Source organism: Nyctereutes procyonoides, unplaced genomic scaffold (genome assembly GCF_905146905.1).
Source record: "Nyctereutes procyonoides isolate TBG_1078 unplaced genomic scaffold, NYPRO_anot_genome, whole genome shotgun sequence".
Taxonomy (NCBI): Eukaryota; Metazoa; Chordata; class Mammalia; order Carnivora; family Canidae; genus Nyctereutes; species Nyctereutes procyonoides.
Window position 1 is genome coordinate 18,905,993 of NW_026575032.1, and position 11,091 is coordinate 18,917,083.

General features: G+C 37.2%; 1 non-coding gene across 1 annotated transcript; it reads right to left on the bottom strand.

Annotated features, from left to right (window-relative positions):
- Positions 1-6,386: 6,386 nt before the first annotated feature.
- LOC129504444 (U6 spliceosomal RNA) lies at positions 6,387-6,490 on the bottom strand. Its single transcript, XR_008663363.1, has one exon. It is a non-coding gene; the product is annotated as a U6 spliceosomal RNA (small nuclear RNA).
- Between the last annotated feature and the right edge of the window lie 4,601 nt (positions 6,491-11,091).

Here is an 11,091-nt window from a genome sequence, read left to right on the forward strand (position 1 = left end):
TAGCTCTAATTTATGGGGATCCCTGGGTGGCTCAGCGGTTTAAGTGCCTGCCTTCGGCCCAGAGCGTGATCCTGGGGTCCCAGGATCGAGTCCCATGTCGGGCTCCCTGCATGGAGCCTGCTTCTCCCTCCTCCTGTGTCTCTGCCTCTCTCTCTCTCTCTATCATAAATAAATAAATCTTTTTTAAAAATTAAAAAAAATAACTCTAATTTACTTGTAACACAGTAGATTATTCCACTGTCTTATAATAGCCCAAGTGGACTACTGGTGATACCGTTCTATTATGCAGACAGTTGTGAGTAGTGAGTTAACGTCCTGCCATTAAGTCCTGTTAACTGCCAGAATTGAGTCACAGAATTTCCACTAATAGTGAAACAAGTGAGTTAGATGGTTAGGAAGAACATCTAGCTGAAATACTGCAAAGGTCTAACAGTGCATTTAAACCAAATAGGGCTTTCTTTACTGACAGAAAATTTCAAACAATTATTAATTGTGACTTTACTCTGAGAAGAGTATCTGAAGTACTAACATTATGGGAAGCACCCAGAGCAGATAATGTATCATTCTTTTCCACCTGCCTTTTACTCTACATAAAATCAATTTATCATTAACGTTTCAGTTCAATATTAAAAGGCAATAAAACTAGAGAAGATACACATTTACTGTTTACGTCACTATCTTTCCAAGACTAAAATAACAAAAACAGATGAAGAATCACATCTCTGAAAACTAAATACATGTAGAATTTTTTGTGAAACCACTTAAAAACCATTTCCAGCATTAGATTCCAACATAAGTCTGAAAACAAAGATTACTTTCTTAGTATTTTTTTTAAGATTTTATTTATTTATTCATGAGACACAGAGAGAGAGGCAGAGACCCAGGCAGAGGGAGAAGCAGGCTCCATGCAGGGAGCCCGACGTGGGACTCGATCCCGGGACCCCGGGGTCACACCCTGAGCTAAACGCAGATGCTCAACTGCTGAGCCACCCAGGCGTCCCATACTTTCTTCGTATTGGTGTGAATTTCTCTTAGGACAATCAGAATTCCTGATTAATCTGAATAATATTAAAGGTATTGAATTATACTTCACATGAGATTTTATCATATACAAATTTAGTTTCTGCAAAGGGCAGAAACATTCTCTTACGTAAGTCCTAAAACAATTTTTAAAGAGCTGTAGGAATTATAAGAAAATGAAAAATTCAGAAAGAATGAGATTCAAGTGTTTTATCTTTAAGCAAATAGCAGCAGAATTTCACCAAATATAAAATGGTATAAATGGTAGTGGTCTGAAATGAGAATCAAGAGTGCTTTTCTGAAACACTCAAATGGACAAGGGCTAACTATTAACTCTTAGTACTAGATCTTACATATCTACTTCAAAATTTTGATATTTTCATTTAACGTCCGTATTTAATATATTTGTAAATTGCCACAAAGGTAGAAATAAGGGAAATTCCTTTCTGATATTAAGTTTGGCTAACAGTGCGTTAGGCGTGGGCAATGAAAAATAGAGCGTAAGTCAACAGATTTTTGCTTAATTTTATTTATTGTTGTGTCAAAATTATACTGTATAATACTGTATACTGTATATACTGAACCAAGGATATATACCTAGTATTTACAAATATTCATATAAATTAATTCTTTAATAAAATTGCGGATAGATTTATGCTCAATATAACTTTAAAGGGTTGAGTTCTTTTACTCTGAGAAATCATTCATGATTTAATTCTGGGAAATCTTATACATTGGATTGCATATATTTCCTATATACTATGAAACTATCATTTCCTTTTAGATATTTCACAATACCTGTTGAATGAAGTGAATGAATAAATGAAGAAAAAATGTTTCCAGCAAAATTAGTTTTGGAAATGTTTTGTCATCAATATGCAAAATTTGTTTGAAAAAATACTGTTATACCTTGTGTTATTTTTGTCTCTTCATTTCTAAAATTTTCATGATCAAAAAAGGAAACATTTTAACAAAGTCTTCCTTGGTGAAAGACATTTTGAACATTCTGGCTTAGTCAAAATACAACCATTTTCTTTGCTGCAAAAGTTTCCAGTCATTAGTATGTTAATGGGCACTGTGAATTGCTAGGAGGGTAATGTCTTATGAAATAATTCCCAAACTTATTTGACCATAGAAGCCTTTTTTTTTTTAATAAAACATCTATTAACATCTCAAGGATCTTTTGGGAAATGCTGTTATACATCATAGCACTTAACTTTCTTTAATTGTTTCATGTAATTTAACTTGATTTCTCTGGTTATATATTCTCCATCTCCTTGGATGAGGACCTGTCTTACTCCTTTTAGCTCTACATGTAAAGAACATATATGTAATAAATACTTTGACATCTTGTTTGATTTTTCTGAGAAATTGTTGTGCAAACCATTATACTCATCGTATAGGTTTTGGAAAGAAAGAAAGTAGTGAAGGCAATCCTTGTATACAATTTTGTATGGAAATAAAAAGCAAGACTCAAGAACACAAAGTATTTGCCACATTGGGACGCCTGAGTGGCTCCGTGGTCGAGCGTCTGCCTTTGGCTCAGGTCGTGACCCCGGGGTCCTGGGATCAAGTTCCACCGCGGGCTCCCCGCAGGGAAACCCTCTGCCTGTGTCTCTGCCTCTCTCTGTGTCTCTCGTGAATAAGTAAATAAAATCTTTACAAAAAGTATTTGCCACATTAATTTAACAAGTATTAGCACTTTGCCATATTTGGTTCAGATTTGTTAATCTAAATGATAAGCAAAAGATTACATATACAATTAAGGCCAATCTTCATCCCTTTTTCCTTCCCCTTTCCCAAAGGTAACCATCATCCCGAAATTGGTATATGTTCTTGTTTGTATATTTACTTTAACTCATATGTTTGGATTCACAAATAACATATAGGATTTGTGTGTTTTAAGTTTATAAAAATAGTATCACTTTGGTACACATTGTGATTTACTAATTATATTCTACATTACGTTCAAGAGAAGGATCCATGATAGCGCATATGGATTTTGTTTAACGGTTTTAACTGAAGGATTATATAAATAGAATATAAAAATTAATTATCCAGTGACCTATTAAGAATATGTGCCTTGTTCTCGATGTATTCCTATTATTAGGACGTTGTGGTAAACATCCTGGCACATACACCTTTGTGTGTCTGTTGAAGACATGTTTTGGAGTATTTACCTAGAAGTAGAATGAGCTAAGTCATAGGTACCTGCATCATCAACTTTAGTAGGTGTTTCAAACTTCTTCCCAAAGCACTTGAAATAAGTCACATGCTAAACAGCATACCTCAGGAATTCCCAGGGGCTCACATCTCTGCAAATGCTCAGACGTACTAATCTCATGTGTGTGGACTTCTATTGTGCTGATATACAACATTAATTTCCCTTATTATTTCCGAATTCTAAACATATTTTTATAAACATATCGGCCATCTGGTTTTCCTCTTTTGTGAATCATGAAGATTTGACAGTTAATTATATATTTCCTTAACTAATCCTTCACTGTTCAAATTCACTGCAAATAACTTCCCTGGTTTTTGGTTTAACTCATTTTTTTAACTTTTTTTTTTTTTTGTATTTGGACAGGTGTTTGTGTTTACACTTGTGTGACATTTTACTTTAGCATCTTACATCTTATTTTAAAATCTTCAGTTTTATCTTTTACATTGCGGATTTTATTCCATCTGCTACTTACTTGTGTGTTGTGTCACACAAGCATTTAATTATCCAAGTGACATTTCTTGATTAATCTATCCCTTCTGGACTGATTGCTAATGCCACCTCATCACATCCTAGGCCTTTGTAATATAAAGGAGATCATTAGCAGTTGGGAGAAGGGAGAAGGCTCACTATTGCACCACATGAGGGACTGCATGAAAGAGGTGGACTGGGGGCAGGGCCTGAATACTAGATGGGCATAAAGACATGGGTTTTGGTGAGAGACTCCTAACTCTGGGAAACGAACTAGGGGTGGTGGAAGGGGAGGCAAGCAGGGGTGGGGGTGATTGGGTGACGGGCACTGAGGGGGGCACTTGACGGGATGAGCGCTGGGTGTTACGCTATATGTTGGCAAATTGAACACCAATAAAAAATAAATTTATAAAATAAAAGGAAATAATGATCAACAAAACAAAACAAAACAAAACCTTCATTCATATCCTTTCTGTGATACTCACTGCTAGTGAATTAATCTTGCTGCAAATGAACTTCTTCCCTTGCAAGTGGGGATAATACAGATGATCTAGTAGCATTATGTAGTGAGATAATACACGTAAGAGTGATTATTGTCTTGCATATAGTAGGTGTTCCAAGTAGTCAGAGTAGTGATTGTAGTGTCTCTTGTTGCTGGCAGTAGTGATAGGAAGAGTGATTGTACCTGGTCGGTCAGAAAGCTAACACGAATCTGAAGGACATGCCTAGGAAAGCAAAGACAGAACCGGGGAATTGTCTGAGTGTGAGCTCAGCATTGGAGACAACTCTCAGCCGCGGTTTAGAGGACGAGATGTAAGAGGAATTGGAGTTATAGTGTAGGACGGAGGTGCTCCAAGGAACACCCCCAGTTCCTGAGGTCCTGTTAGAAATGCACACTCAAGACCCCAGACTTGCTGATTCAGATACTTGGACCAACATGTGGCCCCATAATCACAACTGGTTTTAACAACGCCTACTGGCCTGCACGGGACTCTGATGATATTCAAGTTTGAGACCCACTGGTTTGGAACACGGTGAGTAAGTAAGGTGATGCTGAGAAACCAGGTGAACCCAGCGTATGAAGAAATGTCGGAGGTGAAGATGTAGATTCCTCACTTAAAGGGTGAGATCTCCTCGCGGATGCCTTTCCTTGCTTCTAGTTATTGGTTTCACTGTACTGAATGGCTTCTCAATCTCAAAATCATTTCCCGGGCTTCAAGTCCCCCTCGCTGTCCACCTACTGGGCAAATCCATGCCAAGTGTGCAACCCTTAGTCGCTCTCTGACCTTCCTACAACTCCTCACCTGCATCGTTCTCCTGTTTTCAGCGTGGAGGCTCCTGAGGGAGGGGAATTTGTCTGGGACAATTTCATCGAACATTAAATACCATACACACTGACAGAGCTTCATAAATAATAAATGAGAACAGTAAAAGCCTAGAACCCAGCTTTTTAATAGCAGGAATCCCTGGCCATTAAATATAAAACAGTTATATATATATATATAGTTATATGAATATGTGTATATATAACTATATACGGTGACCCTTCTCTGACCCCTGAAAGATAGAAGAACATGCTGTTTCTATACCATTTAAGAGCACTTTTATTTTTAAAACTAATTTCATCTTGAAATCAATAGGTGTAAGTGTGAAAAAGAGATGAGCAAGTAGCCAGCCACAGAAAATATTTACTTATTTTCGGATTTTTTTTTTACATTGTGTTTTTAGGGACTTGTATCTACTCTTTGGTAGAAATCAAGGTGGAAAAAAATAATGAGAGATTTCATCATGACAGTCTATCGGAGGTCTGGCTAGCGTATTAATTTTGGCCATAACGTGTCAATCAGCTACAAAGGATCAGCTCAGCCACTGTGACAAGGATCAACAGCGGAGACATCTGAGCTCAGTTAATCTATCATGACATGCTCTGGAGTAGGATGCATACGGGAATATCACCCTTATTTTAAACCACTGCTGACTGCCTTGTAATATCTAGGGATCCATAATTAATATCTAGGGATCCATAATTAATAAAATAACATCAATCTTCAGGAACTTGAAACATGTTATCTCCATCACTTAAAAATACAAGATAATTATGATGTGCTTCTTACTATGCCTTTCCTTTGCTTTATAATTTGTATATTGATGCATGCACGCATGTGAACTTAGAGTCTATAAAATATATAGGACAGCATGTAAAAAGTAGGCCAAAAACATATTTTATTACCACTTTACATAAAATGTTTAACAACATAAACAAAATTAACCTAGAGTGAAGAAGCTTTAACTTTTAAAAAACATTTTGGTTAATAGAATACCGATGCCTTTGTGATGTGAAATCATGATTCTTCACAACGAAATCAATGTACTTCGGTGTTTAATTTATCTGCAAGCGCGAGAACTTCTACCTGCAGAAGTTTGAAAGCAAGTTCTAGGGTTCAAATTGCCCATTAATATTGTTAAAATTTTAAAAAATATTACCCATTTGAATTTTTGAATTTCAAATTCATGAAAAGAAAGAAAACACACACAAAAAAAAACTAGCAAGGATTTTATCTTGGTGGAAAATAATGCATAATTTTTGATTCACACATATTTATTTTCTAAATTCCTTGCCCTAAGGAAGTATTACTATTATTCACTACAGCACCAATGTTAGTAATAATAAGATACTAGTGAAATATTGTACTTGGATTTGCATGTCATCCTTGCATGGGGGCCATGCTAATCTCTGTATCGTTTCGGTTTTAGTATATGTGCTGCTGAACCAGGCACGGACTAGGTACTTGGAAATAGTCGTCAATCTTATCCAAGCTGTACTAGATTCCTTCTTACAGAACTCCTACAAAAACACGTTCCCACACAAACACATACACAAAAACATATGAACACCACCTTCCCTAGTGATCAAGAAATCAAGATGCTGATACGAGCAGCAGCAAGTAACAGTGATAACCAACGCTGGACGGGTGGTAAACGCGAGAGTGAGGTGTGCTTCAGGAGTCCTGAATCGATAAGCAGAGTCCATCACGTGCATGTACTCTGTAGGCAGAGTTTCAAAACTTTATAAAAACCACTTTTCTTCTTTAGACGAAGAGCATTTTGCATTGCCATCCCCGAAGCAACTTTACTGTGTAGTAATACATCGACTAGAGATGGCAAGTTAACAATTCATCTCACGTGATCATTGGGATGGTCTGTACCAGCAGCTCTGAAGGTATGATCCCCAGGTCCCGAAGGATCCTGGGGAACTTTTCAAGAGTTCTGTGAAATCGAAGCAATTCCCAAAACATCTTTTGTCCTTTGTTACTGTGTTGGCTTGTGTCCTCTTTCACTATGTTGGCATTTGCGCTGATGGTACAGATGCAACAGAATCACTGAGTGCTTACAACCGATTGAGGCAGTAGAGCCAACTGGTACTAGCAGACTATGTCGACGTCATCCCCATGCACTATAATTCCGGTTTTAAGAAGATCTTTGATGAATTAGTAAAAATTCATTATTTTTTTCATTAAATCTTGGAACTTAAGGATACACTTTAATATTCCGTGTGACAAAAATTAAACATATCTATAAAGCACTTCTATATATGAAGTAGATAGTTGTATTAGTTATCCATTTCTGAATAGTTTACCCCAAAACCTAGCAGCTTAAAACAACACACATTTATTATCTTGGTTTCTGTGGGTCAAGAATTCAGGTACTGCTTAGCTGGGTCTTCTGGCTCAGTTTCTTACAAGGATGCAATCAAGGTGCCACCTGGGACCACAAACATATCAAGGTCTAACTGGGGAGGGATCCATTTCCAACCTTATCCGTGTGGTTGTTAGCAGGATTCAGCTACTTGAGGTCCTTGGACTGAGGTCCTCAGTTCCCTGCAGCTATTGGCCGGAGGGCACCTCTCAGTTCTTGGCCAGGTCGCCCTCTCCATGGGGTCAAGCATTTGAGAAGAACCAGAGAGACAAATCCAGCAAGATGGAAATCATAGTCTTTCATAATCCAGTCACAGGAGTGACACCTCCTCATTTTTGCCATATTCTATTTGTTAAAAGCAAAAAGCATCAGCTCCAGCCCACATTCAAGGGGAGAGAGTGACACAAAGGCATGATTTCCTAGGGGTGAGGATCATTAAGAGCCATGTCAGAAGCTGCTGGCCATGTGGTCATCTCCGGGAAATACTGTTCACGTTGTACGTTCTTTTCATCATGTACCATTTTTACATGAAAGAATACCCAAAAAAAACATAATTATTCAGGCTTATTTTGCTGATATTTGCAGAATCGAGTGTTTCTTGACCACAAATTGAGTTTTGATACTTCAAGGGAAACAATGCTGATACTCAAAACTCAATGGAATTTGAATATCCAAAAGAATGCTAGAATTTTGTGAAACTTGTGTCTGGCAACAGTGTTTTAACAACTTATTGACATAAAAACCTTTTTAAAGGTTTTGTTAGCAATACTAAAGAACTGAGTTTTGATCTTGTATAATGAAATGTGTTAACATTTAGAAGATCTGCAAAAGCCAATGAGTCAATGTTTTTCAAACGACCAAATGGATGCCTTTCCAGAGTCAGGCCTACGTGCATTTACGGGCAAGACAGACCAATGGCCTTAGCCATCCTGACAGGTGTGACGTGTATCTCATTATGGTTTTGATTTGTATTTCTCCGATGATTAGTATGGTGAACATCTCTTCAGGTGTTTGTTGGTCATCCAGATGTTTTTTTTGTTTTCTGTTTTGGAAAAATGTCTTTTTGTGTCCTCTGCCCCTTTTTAGTTAGATTATTTGTTTTTTTGGTTTTGAGTTGAATAAGTTCTTTATATATTTGGGATATTAACCCACTATCAGATATGTCATTTGTCAATATCTTTTCCCATTCAGTAAATTGCCCTTTTGTTTTGTTGACAGTTTCTTTAGCTGCAGAAGCTTTTTATTTTGATTTAGTCCCAGTAGCTTAAATTTGCTTTTATTTTCCTTGCCAGGGGAGGAATATTTAGAAAAATGTTTCTATAGCTCTTGTTAAAGAAAGTGTTGCTTATGTTTTCTTCTAGGAATCTTACGGTCGAATGCTGAGAAATGTATAGAATTGTTGAATCATTATATTGTTAATGCCTGAAACTATTATAACACTGTATGTTAATTATACCTGAATAATAAAAAAAAGACACACTAATAGATCTCATGTAACAGTGAGAAGTTCATTAATATGATTTCAGTTCCTCATTGCAACTCATCTTTAAAAAACTACTGCTTACAGAGTTCTAGTGTAATATCAAAGAAGAATATCCACAATTATCTGAAAAGGGTATTAAAATACTTCTTCCTTTACAGCTATATAATATAATTATGAGAGGCTGGATCTTTTCCATATACTTCAGCCACAACAAATGGCAACAGTTTGAATGCTGCGAAAGCAGATATGAGAATCCAGCTGGCTTGTATAAAGCCAAACATTAAAAATATCTACAAATATCTATAAAAGGGCCACTATCTTCATAAAACTATTTTTGCTTTGGAAAATACAGTTTTTTTTCATGAAAATATTTTTTATGTGAACATAAAATGGATTTACTTTTAGGTGAATTATTTAAGAATGCCTATTTTAATTCCTAGCATGATCAATATTGATAGATAACCCCACATAAACAAGAACTCTTTGGGATATCAAGATTTTTTAAGATTGTAAAAAAGATACTAAGATCAAAATGCTTGAGAATCTTTGAGCTAGATTTTACTATTTAGGCAAAACGGCCCCCAAATCTCAGCAGCTTGCACAAAACGATCTCTTACTCACACTACAAGTCCATTGGTGTCGGCTGAGGAAATGTGCTCATTATTTTCTCAGGAGGCTAGACTCATGGAGAGAATGTCTCATCAAGATTCCACACTTGTGGGAAACCTGGTTGTGCAGTTGGTTGAGCATTAGATTATTGGTTTCAGCTCAGGTTGTGATCTCAGGGTTGTGGTCTCAGAGTCAGGGGATCAAGCCCCACTGTGGGCTCCGTGCTTGGCGGGGAGTCTGCTGGGATTCTCTCTCCCTCACTCCATAAATGAATAAATAAATAAATAAATTTATTTATTTATTTATTTATTTATTTATTTATATTTATTTCAAGGTTCTACACTCCAACAAGAAAAATGGCAGTATGGCAAAATTTGCAAGGGGTTATAAACTTCACCTGGAAGTTACCTATGCTACTTCTAACTAATCATCTTTCTAAGAAAGCCACATGGTCACACCTAACTTCAAGGGGGCAGTAACACACAATCCCACCATATACCCAAAAGAAAATCCATAAATATTTAGCGAACAACACTGACTACCATGTATGCCAATTCCAACCCATACATACCTGAAGCACTGAGTGAAAAAGGATTATGAGGCTGCATCTTAGATAGCTCCAGGAGCTTATCAGTTTTTTATTGCTGTTGAAACAAACTATCACCAATTTAGTGTGTCTTAAAGCAACAGAAATGTGTTCTCTCCTATGGTTCTGGAGGTCAAACATCCTAAAATCACTGTGGGCAGAGATTCATTTCTTCTGGTGTCTTTAGGGAATAATCAGTTCTCTGCCTTTTTTGGCTTCTAGAAAATGTGAATTATAGCAATATTTATCCTTTAAACCAAAAGTAATTGAGTACCTAAGGAATATTTTCCTTAAACCAAAAGTAATTGAGGGCAGCCCCCGTGGTGCAGTGGTTTAGCGCTGCCTGCAGCCCAGGGCCTGATCCTGGAGACCCTGGATTGAGTCCCGTGTCAGGCTCCCTTCATGGAGCCTGCTTCTCCCCCTGCCTGTGTCTCTGCCTCTCTCTCTCTCTCTCTGCATCTCTATGAATAAATAAATAAAATCTTAAAAAAAAGTAATTGAGTACCTGGTAGATATGAGGCACTATTCTAAATGCTGGGGATGCTAGGCTGAACAAAAGTCAAAGCCCCAACTATCATAGGGCTTACACTCCAGCAGAAAAAAGAAAGAGGTAAATAAACTCACATATATGTTAAGACCTTGATATGTACAACCAAGGCAGGAAATAATTAAGGCAGGAAAAAGTAATTGAGAATGATAGGAAAGGTGCTCTTTTAGATAAGTGGTCAGAAAAGGCCTTTCTGATCAGACAATTATAGAGTACATCCCTGAAAAAAGTGAAGGAACGAATCACAATATCTGGAAGAAGAACATCCAGGCATTAAAAATAGCAACCAAGAAGTCTTAATGTGGGAGGATGCTTGGGATGTCTGAGAGGCAGCAAGGAGGGCAGGGTGTGAGCTCCTTGATGAGAAGATAAGAGGATGAGAGGATGAGAGGATGAGAGGAGGAGGTGAGCCCACGTGCAGTAATAATGCAGTGTCCTTAGGACTATGATAGGGACCC